The 15,593-nt window shown below is 23.1% G+C and overlaps 1 protein-coding gene across 1 annotated transcript in view; it reads right to left on the bottom strand.

The window, feature by feature from the left end:
• Positions 1 to 10,435, bottom strand: part of LOC129606350 (5'-AMP-activated serine/threonine-protein kinase catalytic subunit alpha) — an 86,665-nt gene extending 76,230 nt beyond the window's left edge. Inside the window, exon 1 of the mRNA XM_055516636.1 lies at positions 10,313 to 10,435. The gene's annotated coding sequence lies outside the window, so the exon portion shown is untranslated. The remainder of the gene's footprint in view (positions 1 to 10,312) is intronic.
• Positions 10,436 to 15,593: the final 5,158 nt, after the last annotated feature.

Consider the following 15,593-nt stretch of genomic DNA (forward strand, 5'->3'; position numbering starts at 1 on the left):
TGCATATTTGATATTTCAATATTTTTCCTCAACAAATTTATATTGTAGTGTTTTTTCGTATTTTATTTTTCACTTATTAAAATCTTTTTTGTATTTTCATTTTACATAAAGTAAACTAAAAACAAAACATTGAAAATGTTGGAAATGTTAGAGAATTGATCTGGTTATTATAGGATATTGTGCACATATCGGAAAATAATTGTACTTATGCATGTTAATTGGGTACAATTATTTTATATAGCAAAATTATTATAAGTAGTTTTGTTCTTGTAAAAATTATGAAAGAAATTATGAATATTTTAATGAAGTTTAATTGAATTACTTCTATAATTTACGTTTTGAATATGCAGATACATTTTCATAATTTTTGCTAGTAGTTATTAGATTAAAGTTAATTATTTACAAATTGTATAAAGTAGTATGTTTTCTTAAACATTTTGATCTGATAAAAATAGTTTTTTTCATCCAAATGGTAGTTTACTAAAAATATTTTCGCATGTTCTACTACTGCATACTTTTGCATACATGGTTAGAACTTAAAAGGTGTTCCAATGTAATGGTAATGTCCAATGTAATACAATGTTCAATGTAAACGGCAATAGAGTATGTAAAATCAAATTATTGCAACCCAGTTATGAAACCAAAAAAATTTTCTCTTCTTAGTAGAAAATCAAAAAAGTTTATAAAGCTGTAACTTAAATATAATAGAATAAAATAGGTTGATACAAAATTCAATTTTTTTAATTTTTTAATTAAATTATTTTGAATGGAATGTAGAAGGACATTTTTTTCTAATTAAATGTCTGAACTCTAATAAATTCTACGTTAGAACTTGTAAAACTATGTATATAAACCTAATATTGCTAAGTTATTCAAATTCTATTTAAAATTATTTAAAATTTTTCTATTAATAAATAAATAAGTTGTGTTTTTAAAAAATATTATCTAATTAATATTAATTGACTTCTAATTTGGACCAAATGCAATGGTCGTTCTTTTCTTTTCTGACATAAAATTAGAATGAATTGCAAATTGCGTTCATAATACTTAAAATATTTATGTATTTCTTGTTATATTATAAATGAAAATCGATTTTATAATATTTTTTACAAAAATTAGCTTTGTTATATTCTCTCATAAATAAATCTAAATAACAAAATAATATGTAATCAATTTCTGAGAGAAATGGAAAACAAAACAAAAAAAAACATGATACAAATATGAGAACATGTGCGTTTTACGAGCACTCATCATGATTCAAAATTATGCGAAAAACAAACAAAAGTAAGTACCGTTCAGAAAGAGAGATAAAACATTAAAGATTACTTAAAGAAAGGCAAAAATAAGAAAACAAAAAATAGAGGAAAAAACAACAACAGCAGCATAAAACAATCAGAGTAAGAGAAACAAAATTGGGGAACATTGGACTGAGATTGAAATCTGATGAATTACAAACACGCTCATACATCTGAACATATATTATTTAATATATCGTAATAGCAATAATAATAACAATAATAATAATACAGAAATCTTTGTGTATGGGTATTTAGATTCTTTTAAATTTAAATGTATTTTCAATAAATTTACTTTTATATCTGCATACACACTGACAGACATTTTATAAAAAGTGAATGCTGGTTTTGTTGTAAATATTTTCATTAGTATACGTAGTAAGTATGTTATATATTTTTCCTGATTTTATTCTTGGCATAAAATTAGGACGTTTTTAGCCCTGGGCTAATAAAAATTATCATGAGATCTTAATAACGGTATTTTTCTATTTATATTAGTACATAATATATTTACATAAATGCTTATACAATTTATACATGCATTTTATACACATTCTTTGAATGAATTTTGTATGTTTTTTGTTGCTTGTTTTTTTACTTATTTATTCTTTATACAAATTTTATTACAAAATACGCTTTTTATTTTCTTTTATTTATTTATTTTTTTTTTGTTTTTTGTTGCTGTGTGTTTACATTTCATTGTTGATTTCCGTTTACGCATTTTCAAATTAATATTTTAAGGAGAGACAGTAGAAATCAAGGAAAATAAGAGAAAATTAATTTCCATTTTTTGCAATTTTTCTTTTATTATTAACGAGAAGAAGATGGAAAAAAAATAAATGTAATTTTAAAAGAAAAACATTTTAAGTAGAATTTTGAGTTTTGAGATTGAAATTTTTAGATTTATGCAGTAAAGTTTTATGGTTATGTTGTTATACTACATTGAGAATTTCGAGAAATACAAATTTAAATTGAGTGCATAATTAAATCTTCGGATTAAAAGTAAACTTTGAAAAGTGAATTTTAGATTTGATAAATTAGATTTCGGTTTCACTAAGATATTTGAATTTATTCCAATAATCAAATGTTTCGCTTATGGTTGTAGAAAATAATCTCATTAATTTTTTCAACGTGAAATCTAAAATATTATTTTTAATTCAAAAAAATTCAAATGAAATATTAAAAGACTGATTAGAATGCACAGCTAGGTTAGTTCTATAATATTATGGAATCTAGGTTTAGTCTATTAGATATATGTACATGGGTTTTGCGTAAATCTAAATATAAATGTACTGTTTTGGCAAAAGTAGAATAAAATAGTGCCGCAGAGTGCAATACCGCACACATTACTTTTAGTAATTCTGATCTTCAAATTATATATATAGTTATAATCAAAGGATTACCAAACAAGTAATTGTTATAATATTATATAAATATATTGTTATAATATTATAATTGTCAGGTTTTTTTTTGATTCAACAGTTACAGGAAGTAACAAATTCCTGTAAGTTTTCGATTTTTGTATTAAAATAATGGGCAACACTTTTAATATATTAATTTTTCCCTTACTAATTATTATTTAAATTCTATTTGTTTATTAGACTATTTGAAGGGAAAATTTGTTAAACTCAATTAAAACAAATGACTAGTTTATTCGGACTTTACTCATTTTTATGAAAATCAAATTATTTTAAGAATATTGGACGGCTAATAAGTATATTATGTATATGTTTTCCAATATTCTGTTAATTTTTAATGTGAATTGAAATTTTCTTTAATATGTGGTAGATATACAAATAAAATTGGTTTCCTTCCAAAATTTGAATACTACAGCAAAATGCAATTCTATTACAAATTTTTAACTAATTCTTAGATCACAAAGACGTGAAAAGAAATAAGAACAAAATCAATATCTAAATCTACTTTAGAATTTCATTAAATTAAAATAAAACAAAGTATGCTTATGAATTGGTATTTTCTTTAATTCGAATTAATTGAAATTTTCTCCCAGTTATGATATTTTCGGCTAAAGTTATTATACGAATAAAATTCAAGTCTAAAATTATAGGGCAGACCGTTTTTAGTTTAAAATTAATTTAGTATTATTTTGGCATAAGAAAATTTATTGAAATGAGTAAAATTTAGCTCTTTCTCATAATAGCCATTCTATAGGTTTAAATCAAATATTCTTTGCCCTTAATTGAAACGTGAAAGTTGTAATAATTTCTGATGGTCATGATAAATTATGTAAAAGGTATGTATGATTGTCATTATTTCTATATAGAAAAGTATTTTTATTATTCTGACTAGACATTATGTACAAAAAGGATTATAAGGACTAAAAAAAATAAAATAAATAATTAATATTTTTAACAAGAATGAAGAAAAATAGAAAAAATTCAGGTTTATTTTTATTTTTAATATTCTTTTGTTCTTTTCATTGTTTTAGCAAGACTTAAAACATCCCTACGGTTAATTTCTTTGTTTTTTTTTTATAAAAAAGACGCATAGTCCTTGAATAATATTAAAAGAACAACATTGAAAGAAATGTAAACCTTTTCTGTACAAAAATATTTTTTCTCCATATAAATTTATTTGAATGTAAAAGAAACATTTTAAGTAGTAAGTGCGAATTTTCTTGTTCAAAGGAAAAATCTGACATGGTCATCGCATTGTCGACGAAATTGTGTAATATTTTTCGAATATTTTCTATAAATTTCAAAAAACGTATTCAAAAGCAAATTTCGATAATATGCAATATTAAGATTCAACAGTCATAGGTAATAAGCTGCGAAAAATCTAAATTTGGTTATTAATGCGCAAGTTAATTTTCTAAAAAAAAAGCATTCTTGCTGGAATTTGTCTAAAAATCTTGTTTTGTCTAAAAATTTTACTCAATTTTCGCATGAATTATAGAAAAGCATGAAATTCATAACAAAAAAGTAGGGCCTGTTTTATTATAAATGTTCAAAGAATAGTATTTAAATTATAAGTCTCTGGGATATAAAGTTCCAGTTATCAGAAATAAATCAAACCCAGATTTGTAAGTAAGTAACATAAATTCTCCAATAATTCAAACCATTTGCACTCCGTTATCGCGACATTAAAGAGCTAGCAAAAAATCTGCTGTCGCCGTAGCGACGACATGCTTAGGTAAGCAAAATATTCTGTGCTTATTTAACAGTGTTTATGATACGTTTATTATGCTTACATTGTAACAAAAGTAAAAGGTGCTCTATTTAAGTTTATTTCGTTACATTCATAACGTTATAATCCTTGGTTTAGTGAAAACTGTGTTACTTGTCCCAGTAAACCGCGAATGCATATGAGGAATTGATTCGAAAGATATCACACTTTAAGAAATTTTAAGTCTTAAAATTTATGGTTTTCCTTTATAATATAAATTAGAATATGTTTCGTTTATAAAATAGGTTTTGTTTTATTGGAACGACTCTTTCTTTTTACATCATAAGTATGTACTTAGAACTAATATAGTGCCGGAGTTGCTGGTAGCCTTTATGTATTATTAGGCTGGAGTGCAAAGATTATTGTATAAAGATTCTCAGATAAATAAGTTCGACTGACATTAACCTGCAGAAGCTTATAGATATACTAACTGATTGAGTACAATAATAATAATATTGTTATTATAAAACATTAAGGAGAAGTGAAATGATTTGTTCCAAAAATTTTGACATATAAAGTTTGGTCCAATATCAATACTTTCCTAATTATACACAATACGATCGTTAGATATAATTGAACAATTGCAAGGACAACAAGAAGTATATATTTGCTATCGAATTATTAACGAATTTTTAATTTTCTCAATTTTTTCTTTAAACTTTCAATGCTATTATTAGAATTTCATTAAAAGTGGAATTTAAAGAAGTTTAAAAGAATTTTCCAAAACAAAAATAAAACAAAAAAAATTAAAATTACTTAATTATTTTTTTTTCGTATTTCATTTCCAATTTAAATTAGTCAAATACATTCAATTCATATTTTAAATCTTATTTGTTATTCAAATTGGCATCATTATCTATTGATCTGTCTAGAAAACTTTTAAAAAATTTTTAAAACTTTAAAAATAATAAAAATATTTTTCTATATAAAAAAAATTCCATTAGAAATCCTTTCAAATGCAATGCAAGTTTATTGTTATATACTAGTAAGAACGTCTATTTAAAGTTTTGTTAAGTAAAATATAAGAGAATCAAAATAAATTTTTACTACGTAAATTATTACATACATACAAATATTGTATACAATACGACATTATGTATTTGAATGAAATTCACATATTATATAGTAATGTAATGTGTATAATGTGTATGTTAACTATAAAAGTCATTAAAAAATATATTTCAATATTATATCTTGTAATATTAGAATATTTCATGTATACAAGGATTTTATAATATGGGAAGATTATTCAAGAATAAATTCAAATATTAAAATATTCAAATATGTTTGTATTGTATTTATATGTATATATATACTAGATAATATACAAAAGTATGAAATATGGTTATCGGATATAAATTTACATACTACTCATATTATTGTTGTACCTCATAGCAAATAATTTTAAATTTTATACATACAAATATGTGTATTTTGGAAAATACACAAGAAAAAAACCTCATTATACCAAAAATGGTTATGTTATTTTTTGTTTTTTTTTGGTTTTTACACCTGTAGTGTTATAGAAATTCCATTACTATACAAAGTACTGAATATTAAGTATTTCTTATTAAATACAATATTAGTTATTTTCATTTTTAATATGAAAACTTTCAAAATTTTATTTATTCTGGATAAAAAACTAGATTTATCTACATTATAAGAGAAATTGGAAAAAAAAATTGATTTTCCCATCTTTTCTTTTATAACTTTGATTATTAAATAAGAAACAAATTTTTTAGTCGGTTTGATATGAAATTGTTTTGGATTAAAAAAAAAATATGCAAAAATTAAATTTTAATTTATACAGGGTGGTTCGCATCAAGTGGCAAAAAATTTCAGGGATGGTTCTCTCATCAATTTCCAGCAAAAATTATTGAGCGGTGGAGGGTGCAGATATACTTCTTTTCGAGCTAAATTCTGTTGAAAAAAATGGTAGAGTAACCAAAGTCGGATTATTTTACAAGCGATTTATTGCTCTTTATTTTCGATTTTATAGTCGGTACCTTGAAAACGATTGTATCTGCACTCGAACTTTTTGATAGAAATTTATCAAAGAATCATCCCTGAAATTATTTGCCACCTTATGCCTGTATAGAAGAATAAAAAAATTATTATGAAAGAATTTCTTTTTTAAATAAATTTTGAAAACTAAAAAAATTAAATAAACATTATTAAGGAAATTTAAAAACAAAAGAACTTAACCTCAATTAAAAATTTAATTGAATTTTTTTTTCTTTAAACACATTTTGTACCTGTTTGAGAAAACTCTTTAAATTTTGTTCGAATTGAATTGTTTTTGAGTTGTTATTTTATTATTAAAATAAAAAATTAATTTTCTTTTGTATTTTAAAATTTTTATTTTCAAGTAATCTTGTATAATTTTCATGAATATTTAAATTTTGATACACATTCAATAAATTTATAGGAGTCTTTTATTTTTTAGTTTTAAAGAATTTTCAAATTCGTTTAAAGTATTATTGAAAAAAATTATTTTTTTAAGATTTAATAAAAATATTTACATATAAGTATATTTAATTCAATGTCCTGTACTGTCCAAAATAAAACTTTTGTTTCAGATATTTGAAAAGCTTGAAGAACAAAATTTTATGAAATGAAGTGTAAAGAAGTTCTTTCTTCTAAATTTAAAAATTTTACTAAAGCTGATGTGACAATAATAGTTTTGCATGAACAAAATAAACCAGTTTTATGAGTAAGTATATTAACTATGAAAAATGTTCCTGTTTCAAGTAAATAACCGAAGATATCCTTCAGGGAGTTGGACATGGACTCACCAACACTGAGAACGAGGGCAACTAGGCAGAGGGTTTTAGCAAATACTTATTTTAATAAAATGTTTTTCTATAGGTTTATGAAAAACTTGTTGATGTTTTGCACTTTTCTGAATTTTGACATAAAATTCTTGATATTTTCAAATTTTTGCACATAAGTCTCGAGTAAGAGATTCAGTTATACTTTCATATGAGAAAAATGTTATCTTTATTACTTAAAATGAAAGTATAGACACGGTAGCCCCATAAAGCTTTCTGATTTTTTCTTTAATCTTTTTATTTCATAATAAGACTCGTCTTACTGCAGAATATATAAAAATGATTTTATTCTTAATTTCATTCACTCTCATCAAAATATTCTAAATTCATGAGAAATATTTGTTGTAATTTAATAAAACTACTTTTACTTGTGTTATATTTCTCTCCGCTTATTTTTGTAATATTTTTTATTGAGAAGTGTGTAGAATGATGGAACAAAAATTATAACCATAAATTTTATTGTATGATTTGATAATTCTTAATACTGTTATTAAAATCTTTAAAATATCTCAAGATTTTCAACTTTTTTTTCGTCAATTATATAATTTTAAAGAGAAAAGCGCGATCTAAAAATCTCAATTCCAAATTAAAATAAGGAAATATAACAAAGTTAATCTTATTTTAAAATTTATAGTCAAAACAAGAGAAAAACTAAATAAAAATTAGTTAAATTTGAAATTAATTTTGTTTTAAAATTTAGAGGCTTTTTTAAGTCTTTCGATTTTTCTTTTAATATATACGTATAGTTTGCTTATATTTTTATTTTTCTAATGAATAACATAATGAAGCGTCTAATTCATTATTAAACAAAAAAAAAAACCCACGCATTGGCATGAACCTTGATGTTTTATTTTTGAAATTTTTTAAATAATGAGTTTTTTTTTTTGGTGAATATACGTAAGCTGATTTATAATTTTACATAGAGAAAGTCTAAATTTGCAAATTCATTTAAAAATAAATATTAAATTATTTTTAATTATTGGCGGGAATTTATTTGTTATACCCTGACGTGTCAGAAATGTTCTCAGTATTGTCAAACATCTGAAATAATTATTGACAAAAATATTGTTATTAACGCGGAAAAAATCTTATTTCATGCGCATTAAAATCTGGCATAATTCATTTTGTATTAATTTATCTATTATATTTGACTTTAGTAAAATGATGACAAACTGACTTATTTTTGACTTTCGATTATTTTATATAAAACGCGTATAAAATCATAATCTTCTTCTTAATTCTTTATTTCCGTTTATGTTTAGTTTCCAAGTGTCTCTAGAAATACTGAATATATGTTCAAACTTAATTTATGCGTTTGAAATTCAATATAATTTCTAACCTCAACTCAACTCAATATAATTTCTAACCTCATATAAAAGCAATGCAGCATAATCGTTTTAGCCGAATTGAAAACAGAATTTCATTTTTGATCAACCACTTTAAATATATTTTAATTTTTTAAATACTTAAAATTAAACGCATTTAGAACATTGTGTATTAATTTAAAACCATATAAGACTGTTATGAATTCAACTTATTGTCGCACATTTGGCATGAATATTTTTTTTTTTGTTTCTGTCGGTAAATTTTCTTATAATAAATTGTTATCATAAACTAATTCTACTTGTAATACAGTAATAGGATTAAAAACTTAAAGATTAAATTGATTTTTTTTTTAACTGAGTATATTTAAGATTTGTTCACCTTTGTACCATTATATACAATAATATGCCGCAATCCTTGTAAATACATAGAGATTAAAAATTGTGGTGATTTGAAAAATTGAAAAACTATTAAATATAACTGAGTATTAAAATATATGAAGAAACATTTGTGGAAAGCCTTATGAACAGTGCTTTAAAATTTGTGAATGTGCGCCTATATGGGAGAAAATAATTTATTTCTCGAGATATTGTAAATTTTAACTTAATAAATTACAACTAATAAATTAATGAATTAACTTAATAATCTCTTATGTTTCTATAAAATTTAGTATAATATTCATACAAGATTTCACTAAAGTATAACTGGCGCATGTGTACTACATATATGTGTATTTAATATCAAAGTCCAGGTCTTGATGGATTGTATTCAACCAAAATAGTATTCAAATAGAGACAATATGAAATTATAGAATATATAAGAGTGTTGACGGGCCTCACAATTCAATACATGTGCTAACATATTTGATTTTCTTTTTTTTTATATATGTTTGTTATATCAAGTAGAATGCATAATTCTACAAATTTTAAAAGGAAAATATTTACAAAATTTTGTTATGGCATTTTGATTATAAACTAATTTTCATATGAAATTGTTTAATTATTAATGAAAATGTTTATTTTTTAATTTTATGTTAATATTTGCAATATAATTATTTATTTCGATAATTTTTGATTTTTAACTCAAATACTTTTTGTTCTTAGTGCTTATTTATTAGTAAATTAATTAATCTAACAAAAAACTGTTTGTCTACAGTCATTTTTCATTTTATTAAAAATTTATAATATTTTTTATTCTATTTAGTATTCAAAACTATTAATGGGTACGCTTATTTACATACGCGAATTTTTTTTTAAATTCTTATTTATTTGTTAGCTATATGTAGAATTTTATAATTTTATGAACTCATTAAATTTTCACGAAAAATGTGCACTTTATTGAAATTTTTCACTATTTACATAAACATTTTTTATTTTATTTCTCTTTCATATTGAATCGCGGCACGGCAATACGTTTGAATCTATTATATTTTCGTATTTCAATTTTGTTATACGTTTTATGCAAACATATGTACATATGTATATTTTAGATACAAGCACAATTATACATGGAAAATTTGTATTTTTAATTTTTTTTTTCTATTTTACGTAATACAATTTTTTTCTATTTTATTTTTTAAATATTCCATAATATCGTTAATTTTTATTAGTTGGAAAATTATGTATTATTTGTTATTATAAATTTTTAATTTTACGTAAAATTACTATTCGAATATACCATTTTTAGCGTTTATTGATTGAAATGAAAGCGCGTTACTCTTCTTCTGCTTTAACGATTAAAAAAAATCTAGTCCGTTTACAATAAAAATTATTTAAGGCTGAACGAACGATCAATGCCTCATTTGCGGATCAACTAAAGGGAAAATCATTTTCTCCTTTTTTTTTGCTTAATGAATTCAAAAAAACAGAAACAAAAAGTTAGAAAATAAAGCATTTTTTTTTGGGATTTTGAATGAATACAATAGCAAAAACAAAAAATAGGAAATTATTTTTGGACGAATATTGAGATATTGAGATTGAGAATGTTAACAGAAAATTATAACAAATAAATTATTTATAAATATAAAAATAACAAAACAATAATAATCATCATAGGAAAAATAATGAAAAATCTCACAATAAGGTGAATTTTCGGAAATGAGAATATCAAAATTTATTATAATGAGAATAATAGAGAAATTAATAATCGAAATACTTAAATTTAAATTAAGCGAGAGTAAAAAAGAGATTTACCGTATAATAATGAAATGAATATGCGAGCATATAAATGACATTAGATAAGAGTTAAGTTAAGATAAAGACTAAAGAGTTGTTTTGCTATTTTATATTTTGTTGTAGACTTGTAAAAAATTCTAAAAATATTAAAATTTTTGTTTTTATTTAGAGAAAAAAATTTATTTTGAGATTTGAGTCAAGTGAAAACAGAACAATAATATTATTAATTGAATTGTGGTTTTGTGGTTTTCGAAAGTATATCGCAATGAAATTATGAAAGAAAAATAATTTATGTACATAAATGTAGAGTATAGACTTTATTGCAGAGATATGCTTAACTTAATTTCTCTTTGTAGTTGTGACAAATTATATGCAAAAATTTCTTCTTTTTTGTTTTTGGATATAAATTGTGTATGTGTTAGCTTGGCGCGTGTATTGCTCAATCAAATTATAAATTATAAACACACATAAGAATTACATTTATTTGTAATATGAAATTACAATATTTACAAAATTATTTGTTTTCTATTTAGTTTAGACAATCAACACTATATTTTTAATTGAAAATGTAAATTTTAAAAAAAAATTTATTTTGAAATATAATTAAATATAAGAGAAATATTTTAAATGTTATTATGGAGAAACTAATGAAGAGCGGAAATATAAAACACAATTAAATTTAAAAATATTCTTTTGGCGCCAAAATTTTATATTATAGTTCAACCTTGGTAGGAGAAACTCCGAAGAATCACGGTGTCTTTTCAACTTAAAGAGTACTCACTATTCTCACTCGTACAGAATAGAGTGGGCGTCAAGTGTCAAATTTGGTATAGTTTATTTTTTTTTCCATATAATAACTATTTAAGCATTGTTGAACCTAGTAAAAAGTGAAAAAAAAAATATTGAAAAAAATTTTCTTCATTAAAAAAGTTTTGCTTACATACATATGTATGTGGGCAAGAATGCGCACAGTAAACTTCGTAAAATTGATTGCAATTGATTTAAGGCGATGTATCCCGCTGTTTCACTTACCAAGTAAGAAGGAAATAGCTGACTGTCATATAATATTTGTATTTAATAATTTTCGAGTAAGAAAAATTTTCCGTATTGCGTATCTCATTTTTTCTAAAATGTATGCAAAGTTTAATAATTATTGATTCGTTTGTTTTTATATTAAATATTTAAGGTTATTGATATTTATTGATTTTATTTTGCTTATATTAAATATCGAATATTATGATAATATGGTATAATAATTAGTCTTATATCAATTTATTATTTTATAAGTATTGGATATTAAACTATATTTATAACGTTGAATATCATTTTTATAGTGAGTTGACCGGGGTTTGAACCCAAGATTCTTTGGTTAGAGGACGGATGCAGCACTGGTTAGGTATAAAAATGACATATTCAATAAAAAAAGCAAAATTTCGATTCGAAAGAAAGCGAAACGGAAAATTGACATACATAATAATATGGTTAGTTTAGGGCGAACAAAAAATTTGTATATATTTTCTTAAGAAATTAAGAAAATAACTTTGTTGGTGAATTTTCTAAGTTTCCTTCTTATAGAAATTCAACTGTATAATATGTATTTGATGATATAGTACATATATGATTGATTAATATATGATGAAATTTCTTAAAGCGTCTCAATAAATTTTAGGCCTATAACATACAAACAACAATATATTATGACAATTATTGAAATATTTAATTTGAAAGAAACATTAAAATTTTAATAAAATGTAAGAATTTATAGTTCTTAGAATGAAAATTTTTAATTCTGAAATTTTAATTGCGTCCTTGAAATTAATAAATATAAGTAGGTAGGGAAATAAATTGTTGTGATTCCAAATTTGTTATCACCTTAATTTATAAATTTATAAATTTTTATTTGTAGTTTGTACATATGTTAAAAACACCATTTTGGTGCCTACCTTTTAAAAAAAGAATAATTTATAATTGGAAATTATCTTGTTGTTATATTGAAAATATTCTGTTCACTTGTTTACAACGAAGTATTGTGAAATTTCCTGTTTTATTTTTTTTTGGCAATCGGAATGTTAGACTGAGAGACACGAAATAATTATTTTTAGATTTTTCATAAAAAAATGCGGTTGCATGTATGTATGTATGAACATCTTTATAATGTAGTTTGTGGTTTTAATGAATGATCCAATTTTGTATATTTTGAAATACTCTCCAAGAATATATGAATTGTTTATTTGTTTTTGAGAGAGTTTGAGTTTAAAATAATTTTATTGCATTTTTAAAGAAGCAATTACAATTTTGAAAGCTTTTTTTTCTTATTTATTAATTTTTATTTTATGGAAATTTTAACTTTTTTAAAATAAAATTTCATTTAAGTTTGACGTTGGTGATATTTTTGTTAAAATAAAAGCTCTCTGTAAAGTTCATTTTATTTTGTACATTTTGACATTAGAGATATTATTGTTCAATGACATAGTTAAATATTGATTAATGTGGTTTTAGGCCGGGTACTCGTACGTTCAAAATACCATTAATTACACAGTTCTCGAAAATTCACAACTAAATTGAGATAATTATAAAAAATTAAGATAAATTGCCATTAACGACATGTTAAAAAAACCTGAATTTTAAAAAATTAAATTTTTTTCCAGTACGGGTTTCCAAAAATTTTTTACTTTCTATTTACAGCTAATTTGCTTGATTTCATGAATGTATATAGAAATATTGTAAAACAATAAGTTAAAAGTTTAAATCCAGGCTTAAGTTCTATTACTAGCCTTGCATTCAGCATGATGAAGTTACAAGTGAATTAACCAAATTTTGACAAAATATAGATCAAATTCTAAAAAAGGAGTTAATCAGATTCTTCATCTAAATGGGTTTTTTGAAACATATTTTATTTTGAAATAATTTTCAAATTTCTTAGTGAGTAAGAGAATAAGTGAGAGAAAATAAAGTGGTATATTTCAATATTAGAAATGGATGTGAATGAATATGGAAATATAAAAATTCAAACATCCTTCCATATTAGTTTTGCAATGTTAATCAAACATTTTGCCAAAAGAAAACTCACTTTTATTTACGGTTATTTCAACCAAATTTAATTTAATATTTTAATATATTTATGTCATTTTCAAATGGAAGCTCATTTAAAATTATTTTGTGTGTCATTTTGTTGTTATATTTACCGTTACATTATTTTAACAATGATATGGATTTTCTAATATATTAAAAATAAAAATAAATCTTATCCTATTTCGTGCTCCATTAAATTTTTCATAATAATTCAACAATGCAAGAAAAAAAAGTAAAATATTGTTAAAGAAGGTCGGACTGTGGATATTGTCGCTTTTATCATAATGCTATTTGTCCCTATTATATTTCACTTCCGTCACTATTTTAGAACCTTTTTATTTCTTTTATTTTATAACATTTTATTGTTTACGTATTTTGTGATTACATGAAAGTTTTTTTCTATATGTGTAATAATTTTATTATACTCGTATCACATTAAAATGAATTCTTTATAGTCGTATTAAATTTTTTTTTATAAAATATTTTGTGCTATGCAATAATTACATACACATACATGTAAGTATATTGTAAAACTATTATATAGATTCTATGAATGAGTGTTTGGATTTCATCAAAGTGGAATGAAATATTAATCTTCTTATACATTAAATTTTTAGCCCCCTAATATATGCAACTTTACTTCTCGTCGTAATTTTTACTTCAAAAAAATGATTATTTCAAAATTCGCTTTATTTTTAATTTTATAATTTCTTTAAATAAATATTCTAAATGTTAGAATATCAATATAATAGAATATCAGGACAGTGTAAATTGTAGGTAGCAGGACTAAGATGGCTATATTATATGGCATTGTGTTCCTGCTAATTTTGCAAAACCTATACTAGAACTTTTCGTTTTTATACTCAGTTTTCTACTGCAGTATCTGCTGAACGTGCAATTGAAACCTTTAATAATTCTTACAAATTCCATTAGTATAGTTGAATATTCAAATTCTAAGCTACTTCCAAACTTGTTGCTTTATTCAAATTTAAATTAAATTCGTACTTGAACAGCATCTAATATTGTATAGAAAATTTAAGATTAGAAAATTTTTGGAAATGTAAGAAATTCTAAAAATACATAATTCCAATCCTTTTGTTTCGTTTTTTCTTGTTTGTTCAACTGTTATTATCCCTTTTGTTATAATTCTTGAAAAGAAAATTTATTTGGCGTTCCATATTGTCGTAGTTCCGTTTTCAAGTACAATTTAATTTAAACATTCACTATTAAGTTCATTGTCGAAGTAAAGAGCACTTTAATTATTTACGATTTGAAACTATACAACTCATAAACTAAAAAATTGTTTAATTTTTCATATTCTATTAACTTTTTTTTTCGAAGTATGAGTGCAATACAATGAAACAAGGGGGTAAATTTAGACTAGCGGAGAAGTGATAATGCAATATTTAGTTGACTGTGATGATATTCATGCTTATTTTTTCCCACATTTCATAGTTAATAACCATATATTTTTCAAATAGTTCATAGAAATAAACAAATGTGTACAGGATGCTTCGTATGCAAGTGCTATGCTATATACGATTGTGTGGACTCTCATGAAATTTATGTAAAACTTTTGCATGGAAACATTATTCAAAATCAATGAAATTAATGTTCAATGTTCTCTTTTTGGAATTTTGTGTATAACTTTGTTCGTATGTCAAGTAGGTACAAGATTAAATATAATTTAGAAACATCAGAACAAGAGCTAA

The sequence above is a fragment of the Condylostylus longicornis genome, unplaced genomic scaffold, assembly GCF_029603195.1.
Source record: "Condylostylus longicornis isolate FDR11 unplaced genomic scaffold, ASM2960319v2 ptg000018l, whole genome shotgun sequence".
Taxonomy (NCBI): domain Eukaryota; kingdom Metazoa; phylum Arthropoda; class Insecta; order Diptera; family Dolichopodidae; genus Condylostylus; species Condylostylus longicornis.